The sequence below is a fragment of the Zea mays genome, chromosome 7 (assembly GCF_902167145.1).
Source record: "Zea mays cultivar B73 chromosome 7, Zm-B73-REFERENCE-NAM-5.0, whole genome shotgun sequence".
Classification (NCBI taxonomy): Eukaryota; Viridiplantae; Streptophyta; class Magnoliopsida; order Poales; family Poaceae; genus Zea; species Zea mays.
In genome coordinates this window covers 13598197-13621124 of record NC_050102.1, presented here as the reverse complement: position 1 = coordinate 13621124, position 22928 = coordinate 13598197, and the positions used below count along the sequence as shown (strand labels likewise).

Here is a 22928-nt window from a genome sequence, read left to right as displayed (position 1 = left end):
TAAACCAAAACCGAGCGCGTTCACCTTGATCTATATCTCAAAACTCTAAGCTCCCATTGACAAAAATGTGTCTAACTAACCCCTCTACCTCATACCTGAAGATGGCATTGGGACGCGTGCCCTGGACACGTCAAACCCGGGATCTTCTCCATGTGCTCGGCAGTGAGACAAACCCAACTTCACCCCTCCATATCTCTTGATCCAGTCAGCGAAACCCACAAGCCTCCACACACAAATGACAAAGGAATGTCAGGGGAAGAGATCTCTCAATGGGATCATGGCCATAATCTCAAAGATTTGGAGCCAATCCCCGCTTGAACACGACCTCTCTCTGCGCTGCCTCGTGCTCGACGCCGTGCCCAGACGCCAGAGCGCGCACTGGCGCTCGCCCGCGCATGCCCTGAGCGCTTGTCAGAGCCTCCCCTCGGTCGTGCTCGCCCGCGCCTTTAAAAGCACCCCCGGGCGCGTCTCACCTCACTCCGCGCTCACCCTCGCTGGCCAGACACCACTCCCTTAGCTCTAGCGAGCTCTCCTCCGCCCGCCATCACTGCCTGAGCCTCGGCCACAGTGGCCAGCTCACCCCAGCCACGTCCAAGCCGCACCTGCCACCCGGTTAGCTTCGCCAGTGGCCCGTAAAGCTTTCCAAGCTCTCAGACCCGACAGAACCTCACCGAAGACCCAGGATCGCCCTCGCCGGACTTCGGTCGCCCGCGGTCGCGCATAGACCGAGCAATCCGGTGAGCCATTCTCAAATTCCTCGCGTTCATGTCTTCCTTGATCTCTGGTGAAGCTCCCTGACCCATTCAATTGAACTGTACCGCCCTGGTTAGGCCGGATTCATCGCCGCCGATGAGCTCCCCCGCCTGCGCGCGTGGACCGACCTGCTGTGACCGCCATCGCTGACGATCCGTACCTCGACATGATCGCCAGAGACCCCCGGACCTCGCTCGACCCCTCACCGGAGCAACCTCACCGCCGGTAAGCCCCTCCGCCGCAGTCACTGTTCCATTAGGGGAAGGACTGCGGGTTCGATTTCGCAAAACCCTAGGACGTTTTCTGCAGAGTCATAGACTCAGATGAATAGTGAACCGAGGACCTGTCTGTAAGGCATTTAAAACCTTTCGCCAAGGACCCCAGTGCAAAACCCTTTTTCCTTTATCCATTTCTATTTATTCTTTTTAAATTCAGCAGAGAACTTAGGAAATTTATATCTTGAGAAATATTTAGCCAAATCAAGTCAAACCAATTTTACTGGACTCAAAATATTATGATCTGTCATATAAAAATAGTGAACTCTGTGCTTTCTGTTTTAAATTTTAGAGTTTGGAATTAATTAACGAAACTGACCAAACCTTATTAAAATAAAGAAAATTAGTTATGCTTCTGTGCTGAACTTAAGAAAATTTGTAGAAGTGTAAACCCCACTTAGACACTTTTTAAAAATAGTGAGCACCCCAGTATTAATTATTTAGACAAGGTTACTTATTAAAAGCCATATTTTCCCAAAACTCAGGAAAATGAGAAAGGCACTGGAAAATAAGGAGTAGTGGATGCAAATATTTTTCCTAGTCCACTTAAGTAATAAAGAACCTAGGAAAAATAAAGGGAACCATAGTCCAGAGCAAATTTAAGGTAAAATGTTTTATTAGGCACTAATCAAACTAGAAAGACAATTATTAGAATTATGAAAGCAATTTCAAAATTGCTAAGAAAAATTAAGTAGACTTCTAACCACTAGGACACCACTACAAAAATGATAAATACCCTGGTCCACCATTTTAAGTAGAATAAGCAAATAGAACTTGATATTGATCCATATTTCAAATAAATCATAAGCAAGCCAAAAATTGTGCAATAGTGGGCAAATAAAATTTTACCAGATTAATAATAAAGTAGGCCACCAAAGAAAAATGCAAAACCCAATTGAAAACTACAAAATAATACCCATTGCCCCTACTTCATGAAAAAGACCATTTAGTTCAAGAAATTCTTACCACCTTTCCTTTAAGCAAAAAGCTACCAATTTTCAAAATGATTGCTCTTGCACAAAGAAAAAGATAGGAAAAATTAGAAATCTGTTGTTTGATATTTTTCAAATATAGTGGTAGTAGAAAGCACCCATTTGGCTAGAAACTTTAGCAAATCATAATAAAATAACTAATGAGTATTAGTGGCTGAAAATTTGTACAAAGTCATGTTATAACATCTAAATGCCAGCAAAAATTTGTCTTGGAAAATAACCTCTGTTAAAAGAAGGTTGTAGTTCAAAACACAACCTCTGCCCTAATACTTAATAATTTTATACAGAGAGAACCCCTCACTTTTTAAGCCCCAAAATTTGAGACAGAGAATTATGCACCAGTAAGAAGCCACTGTAGTTTTTGCAGAATTTGTAAAAATTTATTAAGCTATCTTGTAGTTCAAACCCACCCCAAAAGTATAAAAGAAATAGAGAAGAAGAGAGGAATTAGAAAGATTAATGAGTATTACCCCAACATGGCAGCTGAGAATATTGTTTAAAAAATCCATAAGATATACAGAGGAAAATCAGTAGAACACTAAATATGGGTTAACCATTCAGTAATCAACTGACCCTAAGTTGCTAAGTATACCCCAACAATCTCCAATAGTAAGAATAAGCCCTACCTGATTAAATTGATCATCCCCCATCAAATCTTAAATTGTAAATTACATACCATGCCATGTATCTATCTTACTCATTGCATTCATTAGATTACAATCTCGCTGACGGAGAGTACGTGCTCATCTCAGAGCAAGGAGCTGTCCACGAGGAAGACCAGGAGCAAGCTTCTGAGACTGCCATCGAGGATCTCCCCGCAGCCCCATCAATTAAAGGCAAGCCCCGGTTTTATGCATAACTGTATATATATGTGAAAGGGAAATAGGGTCAAACCTTTTTCTAAATGATTTTGGTGGTTGAAATGCCCAACACAAACAATTGAACTAACTAGTTTGCTCTAGATTAAAAGTTCTGAAGGTGCCAAAGGTTCAACACAAACCAATAAAAAGTCTAAGAAAGGGTTCAAATAAAAAAAAGCAAAAGAAACCGAAGGCAACCCTGGTCTGGCGCACCGGACTGTCCGGTGCACCAGGGTGAATCCACTCGAACTGCTCAGCTTCGGGTTTCTGGAATTGCCACTCCGCTATAATTCACTGGACTGTCTGGTGTAGCACCGGACTGTCCGGTGTGCCATGCGGAGCAACGGCTAACAGCGCCAACAGTCGTCTGCAAAAGTGAACAGTGCGTGAATAGTGCGCGAATAGCGCGCGCAGAAGTCAGAGCAGGTGCCAGAAGGCGCACCGGACTGTGAACAGTGCCTGTCCGGTGCACCACCGAACTGTCCGGTGACCCAGCTATCAGAAGCTCCAACAGTCGAACCCCAATGGTTGGGTGACGTGGCTGGCGCACCGGACTGTCCGGTGCGCCCATCGACAGACAGCCTCCCCAACGACCACTTTGGTGGTTGGGGCTATAAATACCCCCCAACCACCACACCTCAAGGCATCCAAGTTTTTCAGCCAATACATTCAATACAAGAGCTAGTGCATTCAATACAAGACACAATTATATTGAATCAAAGCCTCTCCAAGTCCCAATTCCACTCAAAGCAACTAGTGACTAGAAGAGAGAGTTTTTGCCGTGTTCTTTGAGCTCTTGCGCTTGGATCGCTTTTCTTCTTCCCCATTTCTTGTTCTCATCATCTTTGTAATCAAAGCAAGAGACACCAATTGTGTGGTGGTCCTTGTGGGGACTAAGTGTCCCAATTGATTGCGGAGAAAAGCTCACTCGGTCTAAGTGATCGTTTGAGAGAGGGAAATGGTTGAAAGAGACCCGGTCTTTGTGACCACCTCAACGGGGAGTAGGTTTGCAAGAACCGAACCTCGGTAAAACAAATCATCGTGTCACTCTCGCTATTTGCTTGTGATTTGTTTTTCGCCCTCTCTTTCAGACTTGATTATATTTCTAATGCTAACCCCGGCTTGTAGTTGTGCTTAAACTTTATAAATTTCAGATTTGCCTATTCACCCCCCCTCTAGGCGACTTTCAATTGGTATCAGAGCCCGATACTTCATTTGAGCCTAACCGCTCGAAGTGATGTCGGGAGCTCACGCCAAGAAGGAGATGGTGACCGGCGAGAAGCTCGCCACAAGCCACGGGAAAGCTCTATCGAGAGAGTCCGGCAACAAGAAGAGGGTGGAATCACCTCCCCGCGTCAAGTCACACTGGAGTGGCGACAAGAAGAAGAAAATGAAGAAAGTTGTCGGGGACCATAATTAGGGGTACCCCCCAACACTCCTAAACTCGACTGGTAATCACCATCAGCACAAGCTGCAGAGCCTGATGGGCGCAATTCAGGTCAAGGCTCCGTCCACTCAAGGGACACGATCTCGCCTCGCCCGAGCCCAGCCTCGGGCAAGAACAGTAGACCCAGGTGGATTCACGCCTCGCCCGAGGGCCTCCTCAAGCAACGGGCGCTCCCTCGACTCGCCCGAGGTCCAGCTCGGGCAGGCTTCGCGGTGAAGCAACCTTGGCCAGATCGCCTCGCCAACCGACCGTATCGCAGGAGCATTCAATGCAAGGATCGCCTGACACCTTATCCTGACGCACATTCCTCAGTCGGCAGGGCCGAAGTGATCGCAGTCACTTCGCCCCTCCACTGACTGATCTGACAGGAAAACAGCGCCGCCTGCCCTGCTCCGACTGCTGTGCCACCCGCCAGGGTGAAGCTGACAGCAGTCGAGTCCAGCCTCAGGCGCCACAGGAAGCTCCGCCTCGCCCGACCCCAAGGCTCGGCCTCAACCTCGACCTCGGAAGGCGGTCTCCGCCTCACCTGACCCCAGGGCTCGGCCTCAACCTCGACCTCAGAAGGCGGTCTCCGCCTTGCCCGACCCCAGGGCTCGGACTCAACCTCGACCTCGGGCGGAATCGCGTCCTTACCCGACCCCGGCCTCAGCCTCAGGAGGAGTCTCCGCCTCGCCCGACCTTGGGCTCAGACCGACCACGCCACAGGGGGTACATCATTGCCCTACCCCTAGCTAGCTCAGGCTACGGGGGAACAAGACCGGCGTTCCATCCAGGCTCGCCTCGGTGACAAGTAATGATGGCTCCCCGCGTGCGCCCATGACGACGACGGCTCTCAGCCTCTTACGGAAGCAAGGAGACGCCAGCAAGGTCCCGATAGCCCCGACAACTATGCTTCTACAGGGCTCAAGCGCTCCTCCGATGACCACGACATCGCATGCACAGGGCTCTAGCACCTCTCCGACAGCCACGTTGGCATGTACATAGGGCTCTGGCTCCTCTCTGCCAGACACGTTAGCATATTGCTACACCCCCCATTGTACACCTGGACCCTCTCCTTACATCTATAAAAGGAAGGTCTAGGGCCCTCATACAGGGAGGGTGGTCGCGCGGGACTCTCTCTTTCTCTCCCTCGCGAACGCTTGTAACCCCCTACTGCAAGCGCATCCACTCTGGCGCAGGACAACACGAAGCCGCGGTTTTCCCCTCTTTGTGTTCCATCTCGCGCCAACCCATCTGGGCTGGGGCACGGAACGACAATTTACTCGTCGGTCCAGGGACCCCCCCGGGGTCGAAACGCCGACAGTTGGCGCGCCAGGTAGGGGCCTACTGCGTGTTGACGAACAACTTCCCGTCAAGTTCCAGATGGGTAGTCTCCAACAACCTTTTCAACCCGGGACACTGCTCCGTTTCGGGAGTCTCGAGTTCATGTCCCTCGACGACAGCTACGACATGGTACTCCTTCCTCCGCCGCGCGACAACGACAACGACAACGACGACCGTCAGCCCGCCCGACGGCGACGGACTCGGCGACGTTTTCCCTCCATGGCGGAAGAGCAACATCCGGGTTTGTCCCGTCGCCTTCCTCACCACAGGAGAAGGAGGCGGGGCAACCATGGCCAAGCAGGAGGCGGAACCTCGTCGGCTGTTGAGCAAGTCGACGACGCCGGCGCCCCAGCGGGGGACACGTCGGGCATTGACCTCGCGTCTGAGACGAAGATGGGCGCCGTTTCCCTGCAACATGCCAACCCCAAGCGGACAGATGATGCCAGCACGCTCGCGAGGGACTTGCTGGGCGTTAGCCTCGTACCTGAGATAACGGTGCAGTCCGTCCCCTACGCGACTTCGTCACCGTCCGTCGATCAGGAGCGCCATGCGGGACTTCATGACCGCATGCGACTACTGCCTCTCCGATTGCTCCGATGATGGCCACAGCCTTGACGACAAGGGCTGTGGCCCAAGTCGCGAATGTTTCTACGCCGATCTAGGGGGTCTCGACGAAGGCAACCACCTTGGTACGCTGGAGGACGACGACCCCCTAGGCCTGTGCCTCGCGTTGACATCCTTCGGGAGCTAGCTGTGGTCCCAGTCCCTACGGGGGGTCAGGACACACAGCTCGAGGAAATCCGCGAGATGCAGGCCAAGCTCGATGAGGAAGCAGGACAACTTGTGCAGCTCCGGCAAAACATGGGGCAGGAGTGGGCAGGCCGAGCACTAGCCGAAGAAGCGCGTCATCAGGCCCAGGACGTCCAGCACCGCATCGCTGACGATGCCAGAGCAAGGCTGCCCCTGGCTTCCAGTGGGGTCGGCCAGAACCTGGCTGCAGCGGCAATACTACTCCGAGCGATGCCGGAGCCATCCACCACCGAGGGGCGGTGTATCCAGGGAGAACTCAAGAATCTCCTGGAGGATGTCGCGGTCCGATGGGCCGAGAGCTCTGCCTCCCGAAGGCAAGGGTACCCCCCCGGAGCATCGCGCCGCGACTTCCCGATTCATGCGGGAAGCCTCGGTCCACACCGGGCGCACACGGGACGCGACGCCTGTAGCCCCGGGTCGCCTCGGCAACGAGCACCACCACCGCGACCATCGAGCCTACCTCGACGAGAAGGTGCACCGAGGCTACCACCCCTGGCGTGGGGGACACTACGACAGTGGGGAAGATCGGAGCCCCTCGCCCGAACCGCCTGGTCCGCAAGCCTTTAGCCGGGCCATACGACGGGCGTCGTTCCCAACCCGGTTCTGAGCCCCGACTACCATCACCAAGTACTCGGGGGAAACAAGACCGTAACTGTGGCTTGCGGATAACTGGCTGGCCTGCCAGCTGGGTGGAACGGACGATGACAACCTCATCATCCGTAACCTCCCCCTGTTCCTCTCCGACGCCGCCCGGGCCTGGTTGGAGCATCTGCCTCCTGCGCAGATCTCCAGCTGGGACGACCTGGTCAAAGCCTTCGCTGGAAACTTCCAGGGCACATACGTGCGCCCTGGGAACTCCTGGGATCTCCAAAGCTGCCGCCAGCAGCCAGGAGAAACCCTGCGGGACTACATCTGGCGATTTTTGAAGCAGCGCACCGAGCTGCCCAACATCACCGACTCAGATGTCATCGGCGCGTTCCTCACCGGCACCGCTTGCCGTGACCTGGTGAGCAAGCTGGGTCGCAAGACTCCCACCAGGGCGAGCGAGTTGATGGACATCGCCACCAAGTTCGCCTCTGGTCAGGAGGCGGTCGAGGCCATCTTCCGGAAGGACAAGCAGCCTCAGGGACGCCAGCAGGAAGACGTCCCCGAGGCGTCCGCCCAGCGCGGCACGAAGAAGAAGGCAAAGAAGAAGTCGCAAGCGAAACACGATGCCGCCGACGCAGATCTTGTCGCCGCCATCGAGCACAAGAACCCTCGGAAGCCTCCCGGAGGGGCCAACCTGTTCGACAAGATGCTCAAGGAGTCGTGCCCCTATCATCAGGGTCCCGTCAAGCACACCCTTGAGGAATGTGTCATGCTTCGGCGCTACTTCCATAAGGTCGGGCCCCCGGCAGAAGGTGGCAGAGGCCACGACAACGACAAGAAGGAGAGCAACAAGGCAGAGGAGTTCCCCGAGGTCCACGACTGTTTCATGATTTATGGCGGGCAAGTGGCAAACGCCTCGGCTCGGCACCGCAAGAAGGAGCCGGGAGGTCTGCTCGGTGAAGGTGGCGGCGCCAGTCTACCTAGACTGGTCCGACAAGCCATCACCTTCGACCAAGGCGACCACCCCGACCGCGTGTCGAGCCCAGGAAAGTACCCGCTCATTGTCGACCCCGTCATCGACAACGTCAGGCTCACCAAGGTCCTCATGGACGGAGGCAGCAGCCTCAACATCATCTACGTCGAGACCCTCGAGCTCTTGCAGATCGATCTGTCCACGATCCGGGCCGGTGCGACGCCTTTTCACGGGATCATCCCCGGGAAGCGCGTCCAGCCCCTTGGACAACTCGATCTGCCCGTCTGCTTCGGGACTCCCTCCAACTTCCGAAAGGAAACCCTCACGTTCGAGGTGGTCAGGTTCCGAGGAACCTACCACGCAGTGCTTGGGAGACCATGCTACGCCAAGTTCATGGCCGTCCCCAACTACACCTACCTCAAGCTCAAGATGCCGGGCCCCAACGGGGTCATCACCGTCGGATCCACGTACCGACACGCGTACGAATGCGACGTGGAGTGCATGGAGTACGCTAAGGCCCTCACCGAATCCGAGGCCCTCATCGCCGACCTGGAGTGCCTCTCCAAGGAGGTGCCAGATGCGAAGCGCCACGCCGGCAACTTCGAACCAGCAGAGGCGGTTAAGTCCGTCCCTCTCGACCCCAGCAATGACGCCTCCAAGCAAGTCTGGATCGGTTCCGAGCTCGACCCCAAATAGGAAGCAGTGCTCGTCGACTTTCTCCGCGCGAACGCCGAGGTTTTTGCGTGGAGTCCCTCGGACATGCCCGACATACCGAGGGATGTCGCCGAGCACTCGCTGGATATCCGAGCTGGAGCCCGACCCGTGAAGCAGCCTCTGCGTCGATTCGACGAAGAAAAGCGCAGAGCCATAGGTGAGGAGATCCACAAGCTGACAGCTGCGGGGTTCATCAAAGAGGTATTCCATCCCGAATGGTTAGCCAACCCTGTGCTTGTGAAAAAGAAAGGTGGGAAATGGAGGATGTGTGTAGACTACACTGGTCTAAACAAAGCATGTCCGAAGGTTCCCTACCCTCTGCCTCGCATCGATCAAATCATGGATTCCACTACTGGGTGCGAAACCCTGTCATTCCTCGATGCCTACTCAGGGTATCACCAAATCAGGATGAAAGAGTCCGACCAGCTCGCGACCTCTTTCATCACACCCTTTGGCATGTACTGCTATATTACTATGCCATTTGGTTTGAGGAATGCAGGCGTGACATACCAAAGGTGCATGAACCATGTGTTCGGAGAGCACATCGGTCGAACGGTCGAGGCTTACGTCGATGACATCTTAGTCAAGACGAGGAAAGCCTCCGACCTCCTCTCCGACCTTGAAACGACATTCAAGTGTCTGAGAGCGAAAGGCGTAAAACTCAATCCCGAGAAGTGTGTCTTCGGAGTCCCCCGAGGCATGCTCCTGGGGTTCATCGTCTCCGAGCGGGGCATCGAGGCCAACCCAGAGAAAATCGCGGCCGTCACCAACATGGGGCCTATCAAAGACTTGAAAGGAGTACAGAGGGTCATGGGATGCCTTGCGGCTCTGAGCCGCTTCATCTCGCGCCTCGGCGAAAGAGGCCTACCCCTGTACCGCCTCTTAAGGAAGACCGAGCGCTTCACTTGGACCCTCGAGGCCGAGGAAGCCCTCGGGAACTTAAAGGCGCTCCTTACAAGCGCACCCATCTTGGTGCCCCCCGCTGCGGGAGAAGCCCTCTTGATCTACGTAGCCGCAACCACTCAGGTGGTCAGCGCCGCGATCGTGGTCGAGAGACGAGAGGAAGGGCATGCACTACTCGTCTAGAGGCCGGTCTACTTCATCAATGAAGTACTATCCGAGATTAAAATCCGCTACCCGCAAATTCAGAAGCTACTGTATGCGGTAATTCTGACGCGGTGAAAGATGCGACACTACTTCGAGTCTCATCCGGTGACTGTGGTGTCATCCTTCCCCCTGAGGGAGATCATCCAGGGCCGAGAGGCCTCGGGTAGGATTGCAAAGTGGGCGGTGGAGATCATGGGCGAGACAATCTCGTTCGCTCCTCGGAAGGCCATCAAGTCCTAAGTCTTGGCGGACTTTGTGGCTGAATGGGTCGACACCCAGCTTCTGACAGCTCCGATCCAGCCGGAACTCTGGACCTTGTATTTCGATGGGTCGCTGATGAAAATAGGAGCAGGTGCGGGCCTGCTCTTCATCTCACCCCTCGGAAAGCACCTCCGCTACGTGCTACGCCTCCATTTCCCAGCGTCAAACAATGTGGTCGAGTACGAGGCTCTGGTTAACGGGTTGCGCATCACCATCGAGCTAGGGGTTCGGCGCCTCGATGCTCGTGGCGACTCACAGCTTTTCATCGACCAAGTCATGAAGAACTCTCACTGCCGCGACCCGAAGATGGAGGCCTACTGCGATGAGGTTTGGCGCCTGGAAGACAAGTTCTACAGGCTCGAGCTCAACCACATCGCTCGACGGTACAACGAGACTGCGGATGAGCTGGCTAAAATAGCCTCAGGGTGGACAACAATTCCCCCGGACGTCTTCTCCCGAGACCTACATCAACCCTCCGTCAAGACCGACGACACGCCCGAGCCTAAGGAGGCCTCGGCCGCCGAGGGTGAGGCACTGCGTGTCGAGGAAGAGCGGAATGGGGTCACGCCTAATCGAAACTGGCAGACCCTGTACCTGCAATATCTCCACCGAGGAGAGCTACCCCTCGATAGAGCCGAAGCTCGGCGACTGGCACGGCACGCCAAGTCGTTCGTCTTGCTGGGTGACGAAAAGGAGCTCTACCACCGCAGCCCCTCAGGCATCCTCCAACGATGCATATCCATCGCCGAAGGTCAGGAGCTATTGCAAGAAATACACTCAGGGGCTTGCGGTCACCACGCAGGACCTCGAGCCCTCGTTGGAAATGCCTTCCGACAAGGTTTCTACTGGCCAACCGCGGTGGCTGACGCCACTAGGATTGTACGCTCCTGCCAGGGGTGTCAATTCTACGCAAGGCAGACACACCTGCCCGCTTAGGCCCTGCAAACAATACCCATCACCTGGCCGTTTGTTGTGTGGGGTCTGGACCTCGTTGGTCCCTTGCAGAAGGCACCCAGGGGCTTCACGCACCTGCTGGTCGCTATCGACAAATTCTCCAAGTGGATCGAGGTCCGACCCCTAAACAGCATCAGGTCCGAGTAGGCGGTGGTGTTCTTCACCAACATCGTCCATCGCTTTGGGGTCCCGAACTCCATCATCACCGACAACGGCACCCAGTTCACTGGCAGGAAGTTCCTGGACTTCTGCGAGGATCACCACATCCGTGCGGACTGGGCCGCCGTAGCTCACCCCATGACGAATGGGCAGGTAGAGCGTGCCAACGGTATGCTCCTGCAAGGACTAAAGCCGAGGATCTACAACGACCTCAACAAGTTCGACAAGCGATGGATGAAGGAACTACCCTCGGTGGTCTAGAGTCTGAGGACGACGCCAAGCCGAGCCACGGGCTTCTCGCCGTTCTTTCTAGTCTATGGGGTCGAGGCTATCTTGCCCACAGACTTAGAATACGGTTCCCCAAGGATGAGGGTGTACGACGACCAAAGCAACCAGACCAGCCGAGAAGACTCACTGGACCAGCTGGAAGAGGCTCGGGACATGGCCTTACTACACTCGACACGGTATCAGCAGTCTCTGCGACGCTACCACGCCCGAGGGGTTCGGTCCTGAGACCTCCAAGTGGGGGACTTGGTACTTCGGCTACGACAAGACGCCCGAGGGCGCCACAAGCTCACTCCTCCCTGGGAAGGGCCGTTCATCATCGCCAAGATTTTGAAGCCCGAAACATACAAGCTAGCCAACAGTCAAGGCGAAGTCTACAACAACGCTTGGAACATCCGACAGCTACGTCTCTTTTACCCTTAAGATGTTTTCAAGTCGTTCATATACCTCGTTCTCTTTACATACACAAATAAAGTCTAACCTTCAAGGAAGGGTCAGCCTTGCCTCGGCAAAGCCCGACCCTCCCTCGGGGGCTAGAAGGGGGGAACCCCCTCTATGTCAAAAATTTTCCTTGAAAAAAGTCTCTGCCAAAACGTCTTTTGCGCTTTTCGATTGCTTCGATAGTGGGATCCTGAAAACGATGGAGTACACGTAAGCGGCAAGGCCGATCGAGCCAAGGGACTCCTACGCCTCCGGGATACGGATACCTCACTCATCACCTTCTGCGATAAGTAACTCACGCTCGGATAAGCGATTCTGCTGGCCGAACAAGTCTTAACGCTCAAAAACCTTTCTGGCAGAACGATTTTTCATGCCTTCTCGACTATATCGATAACAGAATCCTGCGAACGAGTAAGAGTACACGTAAGAGGCGAGGCCAACCGAGCCGAGGGACTCCTACGCCTCTGGGATACGGATACCTCACTCATCACCTTCCGTGAAAAGTAACTCTCGACTCAGATAAACGATTCTGTTACCGACGAACAAGTCCTGATACTCGAAACAAGAGGAAAGGAAACACAACTTTATAACACGACAATGATATGTTTGGGCCTCGGTGGCCGCGAAAAACATACGCAAACTACAGACAAACTGTTCCTGCAGGTTCAGACCTCAACAGAGGGAGCAGCAGCACCCTTGGCGTCGTCCCCACCTTCGGAGGAATCTGGCCCGGCCTCGGACGGCGACACGGGCGGAGGATCTCTACCCTGAAGGAAGATGTCAGCACCGCGCCTAGGCCATCGCCGCCAGGGCCTCCTCCAGGAACCCGACCCGAGCAGACGGCTTGACCAGCCGCTCCGTAGCCTCAGCCAGCTGTCCCCCGAGGACATCAGCCCGACTCATGGCCTCGGCAGCCCGACTCCGGGGTTGGTCCCGCCAGTGGACGACCTGGCCAGGTTCCAGCTGCCGCTACTACGCCTCCTCGGCCTGGGAAGTCACCTGCTCCTAGGCCGACGAAGCTTCTTCTCGAGCTGACTCCGCCTCTGTTTATGCTGACACCGCTGCCTCCGGCTCCAGCTCATCGCAGAGCAGCCAAGGGTTCCTTAACTGAACAAGGGAAGCCTTAAGCGGCTAGGCCGACCGAGCCAAGGGACTCCTACGCCTCCAGGATACGGATACCTCACTCGTCACCTTCCGCACAGGGCAACTCACACTCGGTTAGGCAGCTCAGCTAGCCGACAGGCTAGTCTAAGTGCTCAAAATTGAGAAGAATCCTGGTATTACACTAAAATACCCGGATGTTCAGGCCTCGACAGCCGCAATGAACACACACCGGCACTCAATGTGCCATTACAAATAGAACTCCGGTTCCACTCCCGCGGGTATGAACAACCTCCACATCGGAGGGCCTGCGGGACGACAAACTCCAGGTGGCTCGCCGCCGACCACTGCAGCAGCGACAACGACCTCCACTCCAGGCGGCTAAACAGCAGCAGTGATGACCTCAGGGCAGACGCTGCTGTGACAAGGCCCTCACCCACGTCCTCACTCGAGGGGCGAGGACAAGCTATCAAAGCCAAAGAGCCGAAGGTCGGTCCGCGGGTGGCGCTGGCGGTCTCGTCGGCGGAGAAACCTTCTCCGGCTGCCACCACCTCAGCACCGACGACGGCAGCCACCTGCCCACCGGCAGATCCCCACTCAAGTCCTCCCGGACAGGCGAGCACCGACCTTCGCATGGAGGCGTCGTGCCGGAGCGAGGGCAGGACAACCCAAGAACACGGACGCCGCCCTAGCGGCGTGCGACGTCTTGGGCGGTCCCCCAGTGCACACGGCGCAACAGCCGCCCGTACGGCGGGCAGATAGCCACACTCCGCCCCAGCGGTGGGAGGTGGCACCGGAAGCTGCGCCAGAGCTAGCTGAGCCAGCGAGCTAGGCATGCTGGAGCTGACGACGCCTGCGACCGATCGGCCCCGTGCTATCGAAGTCCGCCCCCTCCGCTAGGCCGGTGAGCGCCCTCTCCCCTGAATGCTGAAGGAAGAGGTGGCCCGCCGGCCCGTATGGGAGGTAGAGCTCCGGCTCAGTTCGCCCCCTGCCCCAGCAAGGATGATGAAGATCCTTGAAGCTGAGGGCGGGGCAGAGGCCGCAGCCCGGTTTGCTTCACCCCACCATCGAACTGGTGGTCACCGTCCTGGGTGACCATTGGTGAGGGAATGCAGCTGGGCTGCCTGATGAAAATCCTTGAAGCCGAGCGAAGGTTGAAGGGTGCCAACCTCCGCGAAGTCACGCTCCTCCAACGGCAGCAAGACGAAAGCAACGCGGGTGCTCCCCATCCCGGGGCTCGGAAGGAGGAAGGGCGCAATGCATGAGGGGAGTGCGAAGGCGTGGCTACCACCCAGAGGGTCGATCCCTTTTTAAAGGCGACTCTCCTCACTCGCGTCCTCAGGCGTCGCAGACTAAGTCTTCATCGACGTGCTCTAAGGTCCTCCCCCTACAACACGAGGGCTGGGTCCCACACGTCATGCAAGGGGACAAGAAAAGCCAGACCGCCACGCGCGGAGCGCATAACCGCCCCACGGTTACAAGCACACCTCCATCTTCGCCGAAACCAGCGGGCGAAAGGGCGGACCGCCATGCAGGCGGCGTGCAACTGCACCACGGGGACACACCCCTTCGACTTCGACGCATCCAGCATGGAGGCCCAGGCCCACACGTCATGTAACCGGCGCGTCGGTTACTACATGCGAGAAACTGCACCGCCACTTGCGCCAATGCCGCGCCATCTCGACTGTGGAGCCGGTGCCGCGACTCGAGGCAACCCTGCGCATGGCCCAACTGTGCCAACCGAGCGCATCGGTCACGGGCCAGTCAGCCGCGGGAGAAGGCACGATGGTCGATATGGCCAAAAGTGGGCCGAAAGTAATGGCGGCAGCAGGCGAGCGGAAGCGGCAGTCAAATCGTCTGCAGGCTCACGTCCCCTCCTGGAGCAGCAGGAGAGCCCTCTCTCATGGCGTGAAGACGACGCACCCGTGTTCCGTCCCTCGAACGGCTCACACAACGACCGCTCTGCGAACCACCCGTCCCGTCGCATTAACTTCGCGGCAGGGCAGGCGACACCTTTGGCAGGAGAAGCGGGCGACGTTTCACCTCCGCCATGATGACCGCGTCAAAAAAGGTGCGCCACATCGTTTAATTTCGTATCCTTTTCCTCTTCCCCTTTCTCTCTCTTGCTACAGGGACCGGAAAGGGGATATTTCGAAAGGGATCCTTCTCCGTGAAGGAAGCGGGCCCCGAGCCCTCCTACTGATCAGGGGTTCGAAGGCTGACCCCTCAGAAGGGTTCGACAGCCGCCCTAGAGCACTCGGGCTTCAGGCTCATTACTGATCAGAGGTTCGAAGGCTGGCCCCTCGGAAGGGTTCGACAGCCGCCTCAGACCACTCGGGCTCCACGCCCACTACTGATCAGGGGTTCGAAGGCTGACCCCTCGAAGGGTTCGACAGCCGCCCCAGAACACGTAGAGCGAGGGATGACTCTGGGTACGTCCGATACATGGCCGAGGCTCGGGCTACGCTCCCGAGGTACCCTAGGACATTTCTGAGACCAGCAGGAGCGATTCTGTAACGGAATCCCATCAGAGGGAGGCATCGAGCCCTCGGACCCTATCGAACGGGACCGGGTCCGACAAATCACCTGCAGGTACTTTTGGAGAGCGCATCTGGGCCACTAGCCGACCCTTATCGAACGGGGCACGGGCGTCCACTCGGATCACCCGTTAGCAACTCACTGGAGAGACCATGTTCGGCGCCCTCCGAGGGCAACATGGCGCTTTCCCCCCTCCTCCTTGCGGAAAGGCGATGAAGGGGCGTATGATAAAAGCCGAGTCAGTCCTTGATCATCCTCTCGCTCTGTGCAGAGGCTCGGGGGCTGCTCTCGCAAACCCGGCTCCGGCCAAACCGTTGACAGCGTCAACAAACCAGCCCGAGAACTTGGAACCTGACCATGCACCCGGGCTACGATCAGATCGCATGTGGGAACAACCAGACCGGCCGAGGCATCACGAAAGGCATTAAGACCTCATAGGAGTCAAACCACTCCTCCAAGGCCTCGGGGGCTACACCCGGCGGGTGCGCTCGCGCGCACCCACCGGAACAAAATGTAACCGAGAAAGGCCGGTCCCCTTGCAAAAAAGTGCGACAAAGCCTCCATGCGAGTACCAACACTCCCTTTGAGGCTCGGGGGCTACTGTCAGGGACCATAATTAGGGGTACCCCCAACACTCCTAGACTCGGCTGGTAATCACCATCAGCACAAGCTGCAGAGCCTGATGGGCGCAATTCAAGTCAAGGCTCCGTCCACTCAAGGGACACGATCTCACCTCGCCCGAGCCCAGCCTCGGGCAAGAACAGTAGACCCAGGTGGATTCACACCTCGCATGAGGGCCTCCTCAAGCAACGGGCGCTCCCTCGACTCGCCCGAGGCCCCGCTCGAGCAGGCTTCGCGGTGAAGCAACCTTGGCCAGATCGCCTCGCCAACTGACCGTATCGCAGGAGCATTCAATGCAAGGATCGCCTGACACCTTATCCTGACGCACGTTCCTCAGTCGGTAGGGTCGAAGTGACCGCAGTCACTTCGCCCCTCCACTGACTAACCTGACAGGAAAACAGCGCCGCCTGCCCTGCTCCGACTGCTGTGCCACCCGCCAGGGTGAAGCTAACAACAGTCGAGTCCAGCCTCAGGCGCCACAGGAAGCTCCGCCTCGCCCGACCCCAAGGCTCAGCCTCAACCTCGACCTCGGAAGGCGGTCTCCACCTCGCCCGACCCCAGGGCTCGGCCTCAACCTCGACCTCGGAAGGCAGTCTCCGCCTCGCCCGACCCCAGGGCTCGGACTCAACCTCGACCTCGGGCGGAATTGCATCCTTACCTGACCCCGGCCTCAGCCTCAGGAGGAGTCTCCGCCTCGCCTGACCTTGGGCTCAGACCGACCACGCCGCAGGGGGTACATCATTGCCCTACCCCTAGCTAGCTCAGGCTACGAGGGAACAAGACCGGTGTCCCATCCAGGCTCGCCTCGATGACAAGTAATGATGGCTCCCCGCGTGCGCCCATGATGACGGTGGCTCTTAGCCCCTTACAGAAGCAAGGAGACGTCAGCAAGGTCCCAACAGCCCCGACAACTGTGCTTCTATAGGGCTCAAACGCTCCTCCGACGACCACGACATCGCATGCACAGGGCTCTAGCACCTCTCCGACAGCCACGTTGGCATGTACATAGGGCTCTGGCTCCTCTCTGCCGGACACGTTAGCATATTGCTACACCCCCATTGTACACCTGGACCCTCTCCTTACATCTATAAAAGGAAGGTCTAGGGCCCTCGTACGGGGAGGGTGGTCGCGCAGGACTCTCTCTCTCTCCCTCGCGAACACTTGTAACCCCCTACTACAAGCGCATCCACTCTGGCGCAGGACAACACGAAGCCGCGGTTTTCCCCTCTTTGTGTTCCGTCTCGCGCCAACCCATCTGGGCTGGGGCACGCAGCGACAATTTACTCGTCGGTCTAGGGACCCCGCGGGGTCGAAACGCCGACAAAAGTGGTCTACTATAAGACCGATTCTTCGTCGCCTTCCCCCTCCGGCTTCGACACGCCGTCCGTCACTTCTAAGCGCTATCAGCGCAAGAAGTTTAGTAAGATCCTCTTACCCTATCCTCGCATTTCCAAACACACTCCTTTACTTTCCGTCCCACTAGGCAAACCACCGGTTTTAACGGTGAAGATTATTGTATGTGGAGTGATAAAATGAGGCACCATCTAACCTCACTCCACGCTAGCATTTGGGACATTGTTGAGTTTGGAGCGCAGGAACCATTTGTGGGGGATGAAGGCTATGATTCGGACGAGGTAGCCCAAATCTGGCACTTCAACTCCCAAGCCACTACTATACTCCTCGCCTCTCTAAGTCGAGAGGAGTATAATAAGGTGCAAGGGTTGAAAAGTGCCAAAGAAATTTGGGACGTGCTCAAGATCACGCACAAAGGAGATGAGGTGACCAAGATCACCAAGCAGGAAACGATCGAGGGGGAGCTCAGTCGATTTATGCTCAACCAAGGAGAGGAGCCACAAGCCATGTACAACTGGCTCAAGACCTTGGTGAACCAAGTGCGCAACCTCGGGAGCACCAAATGGGATGACCATGAAATGGTTAAGGTTATTCTAAGATCACTCGTTTTTCTTAACCCTACACAAGTTCAATTAATTCATGGTGATCCTAGATATAAGCTAATGTCTCCCGAGGAAGTTATAGGAAAGTTTGTGAGCTTTGAGTTGATGATCAAAGGCTCCAAACAAATCATCGAGCGAGGCGCCACCTCCACACCTGAGGTGCAACACATTGCCTTCAAAGCAACGGAGGAGAAGAAGGAAGAGTCTACGTCGAGTAGGCTTCCCATCGATGCCTCCAAGCTCGATAATAAGGAGATGGCACTCATCATCAAGAGCTTCTATCAAATCCTCAAGCAACGGAAGGGGAGAGACTACAAACCCCATTCCAAGAATGTTTGCTACAAGTGTGGTAAGTCTGGTCATTTCATTGCTAAATGTCCATTATCAAGTGATAGTGACAGGGGCGACGACAAGAAGGGAAGAAGGAAGGAGAAGAAGAAGTACTACAAGAAGAAGGGCGGCGATGCCCATGTTTGTCGGGAGTGGGACTCCGATGAGAGCTCCACCGACTCCTCTTCCGACGAGGACGCCGCAAACATCACCGTCAACAAGGGTCTCCTCTTCCCCAACGTCGGCCACAAGTGCCTCATGGCAAAGGACGGCGAAAAGAAGTTAAAATCTAGAGCCTCCACTAAATATGCAACATCTAGTGATGAGGACAACTCTAGTGATGATGAAGATAGTTTGCTTGCTCTTTTTGCCAACCTAAACATGCAACAAAAAGAAAAATTAAATGAATTGATAGGTGCTATTCATGAGAAGGATGAACTCTTGGATAGCCAAGAGGACTTCCTTATTAAGGAAAATAAGAAGCATGTTAAGGTTAAAAATGCTTATGCTCAGGAAGTAGAGAAGTGTGAAAAATTGACTAGTGAGCTAAGAACTTGCCATGATATTATCTCAAACCTTAGAAATGAAAATGCAAAATTAATTGCTAAGGTTGAGAAGCTAGATGTTTGTGATGATTCAATTGTTAGTCTTAGAAATGATAATGCTAGTTTGATTACTAAGATTGACAAGTTGAATGCATCACTCTCTAGCCTTAAAATTGAAAATGATAATTTAATTATTAAGGCTAAAGATTTAAATGTTTGCAATGTCTCTATTTCCAATCTTAGAAATGAGAATACCATTTTACATGCTAAGATTGATAAATTAAATGCTTGCAAACCATCTACATCTAGTGTTGATCATGTTACTATTTGTACTAGATGTAGAGACATTAATGTTGATGCTATTCATGATCACCTAGCTTTAATTAAACAACAAAATGATCACATAGCTCAACTTAGTGCTAAAATCAATGAGCATGACTTAGAAAATGAAAAATTTAAATTTGCTAGAAGCATGCTCAATCATGGGAGACGCCCTGGGATTAAGGATGGCATTGGCTTCCAACAGGGAGACAATGTCAAGCTTAATGTCCCTAAAAGATTGTCTAATTTTGTTAAGGGTAAGGCTCCCATGGCTCAGGATAACGAGGGTTACATTTTATATCCTGCTGGTTATCCCGAGCACAAAATTAGGAGAATTCATTCTAGGAAGTCTCACTCTAGCTCTCATCATGCTTTTATGTATAAGAGTGAGGCATCTAGTTCTAGGCAATCCACTCATGTTAAATTGCCTAAAAAGAAAACTCCTATTGCATCAAATGAGCCTATTATTTCATTTAAGACTTTTGATGCTTCATATGTTTTAACTAACAAATCAGGCAAAGTAGTTGCCAAATATGTTGGGGCCAAACACAAGGGCTCAAAAATTTATGTTTGGGTACCCAAGGTGCTTGTTTCTAATGTGAAAGGACCTAAGACCGTTTGGGTACCTAAGAACAAGGCCTAAAATTGTTTTGTATGTTTATGCATCCGGGGGCTCAAGTTGGATCATTTATAGTGGGTGCACAAACCACATGACAGGGGAGAAAAGGATGTTCTCCTCCTATGAGAAAAACAACGATCCCCAAAGAGCTGTCACATTCGGGGATGGAAATCAAGGTTTGGTCAAAGGACTTGGTAAAATTGCGATATCTCCTGACCACTCTATTTCCAATGTTTTTCTTGTAGATTCCTTAGATTACAACTTGCTTTCAGTTTCTCAATTATGCAAAATGGGCTACAATTGTCTTTTTACGGATATAGGTGTTACTGTCTTTAGAAGAAGTGATGATTCAGTAGCATTTAAGGGAGTATTAGAGGGTCAGCTATACTTAGTTGATTTTAATAGAGCTGAACTCGATACTTGCTTAATTGCTAAGACTAATATGGGTTGGCTCTAGCATCGCCGACTAGCCCATGTTGGGATGAAGAATCTTCACAAGCTTCTAAAGGGAGAACACATTTTGGACTAACAAATGTTCATTTTGAGAAAGACAGGGTTTGTAGCGCATGTCAAGCAGGGAAGCAAGTTGGTGCTCATCATCCACACAAGAACATCATGACGACTGACAGGCCACTTGAGCTACTCCACATGGACCTATTCGGCCCGATAGCTTACATAAGCATCGGCGGTAGTAAGTACTTTCTAGTTATTGTGGATGATTATTCTCGCTTCACTTGGGTGTTCTTTTTATAGGATAAATCTCAAACCCAAGAGATCTTAAAGGGATTCTTAAGACGGGCTCAAAATGAGTTCGGCTTAAGGATTAAAAAGATTAGAAGCGACAATGATATGGAGTTCAAGAACTCTCAAATTGAAGGCTTTCTTGTGGATGAGGGCATCAAGCATGAGTTCTCTTCTCCCTACACGCCACAACAAAATGGTGTAGTGGAGAGGAAGAATAGAACTCTACTTGACATGGCGAGGACCATGCTTAATGAGTACAAGACTTCAGACCGATTTTGGGCGGAAGCAATCAACACCGCTTGCTACGCCATCAACCGTCTCTACCTTCACCGAATCTTCAAGAAGACATCCTATGAACTCCTAACCGGTAAAAAGGCCAATGTTTCATATTTTAGAGTCTTTGGTAGCAAATGCTTTATTCTTGTTAAAAGAGGTAGAAAATCTAAATTTGCTCCTAAGGCTGTAGAAGGCTTTTTACTTGGTTATGATTCAAACACAAGGGCATATAGAGTCTTTAACAAGTCCACTGGACTAGTTGAAGTTTCTTGTGACATTGTGTTTGATGAGACTAACGGCTCTCAAGTAGAGCAAGTTGATCTTGATGAGTTAGATGATGAAGAGGCTCTGTGCGTCGCGCTAAGAAACATGTCCATTGGGGATGTGTGTCCTAAGGAATCCGAAGAGCCTCCACAAGCACAAGATCAACCATCATCTTCAAATCAAGCATCTCCACCAACCCAAGATGAGGATCAAGCTCAAGATGATGAAAATGAAGATCAAAAAGAGCCACCTCAAGAGGAGGACAATGATCAAGGGGGAGATGCAAATGATCAAGACAAGGAAGATGATAAGGGTCCAAGACCGCCTCACCCAAGAGTCCACCAAGCAATACAACGAGATCACCCCATGAACTCCATCCTCGGCGATATTCATAAGGGGGTAACCACTCGATCTCGTGTTGCTCATTTTTGTGAACATTACTCCTTTGTGTCTTCTATTGAGCCAAACAGGGTGGAAGACGCATTAAGGGATTCGGATTGGGTGTTGGCGATGCAAGAGGAACTCAACAACTTCACGAGGAATGAGGTTTGGCATCTTGTTCCACGTCCTAATCAAAATGTTGTAGGAACCAAGTGGGTCTTCCGCAACAAGCAAGATGAGCATGGTGTGCTGACAAGGAACAAAGCCCGACTTGTGGCCAAGGGATATTCACAAGTCGAAGGTTTGGATTTCGGTGAAACCTATGCACCCGTAGCTAGGCTTGAGTCAATTCGTATATTACTTGCCTATGCTACTTACCATGGCTTTAAGCTTTATCAAATGGACGTGAAGAGTGCCTTCCTCAATGGACCAATAAAGGAGGAGGTCTATGTTGAGCAACCTCCCGGGCTTTGAATATAGTGAGTACCCTAACCATGTCTATAAACTCTCTAAGGCGCTTTATGGGCTCAAGCAAGCCCCAAGAGCATGATATGAATGCCTACGAGATTTTCTTATCGCTAATGGCTTCAAAGTCGGCAAAGCCGATCCTACTCTCTTTACTAAAACAATTGCAAATGATTTGTTTGTATGCCAAATTTATGTTGATGATATCATATTTGGGTCTACTAACAGATCTACATGTGAAGAATTTAGTAGGATCATGATTCAAAATTCGAGATGTCTATGATGGGGGAGTTGAAGTATTTTCTAGGATTTCAAGTCAAGCAACTCCAAGAGGGCACCTTCATTAGCCAAACGAAGTACATTCAAGACATACTCACCAAGTTTGGGATGAAGGATGCCAAGCCCATCAAGACACCCATGGGAACTAATGGGCATCTCGACCTCGACACGGGAGGTAAATCCGTAGATCAAAAGGTATACCGGTCGATGATAGGATCTTTACTCTATTTATGTGCATCTCGACCGAATATTATGCTTTCCGTATGAATGTGTGCAAGATTCCAAGCCGATCCTAAGGAAGTTCACCTTAGGGCCATGAAACGAATCTTGAGATATTTAGTTCATACACCTAAGTTTGGCCTTTGGTACCCCAAGGGATCCACTTTTGATTTAATTGGCTATTCAAATGCTGATTGGGCAGGGTGTAAAATTGATAGAAAGAGCACATCAGGGACTATCAGTTCTTGGGAAGATCCCTGGTGTCTTGGGCTTCGAAGAAACAAAATTCTGTAGCTCTTTCTACCGCCGAAGCCGAGTACATTGCCGC

The 22928-nt window shown here is 53.1% G+C and overlaps 1 pseudogene; it reads left to right on the top strand.

Moving 5' to 3' along the window:
* LOC103633731 (CRAL-TRIO domain-containing protein C23B6.04c-like) overlaps window positions 1-22928 on the top strand; it is an 82976-nt pseudogene that overhangs the window by 51691 nt on the left and 8357 nt on the right.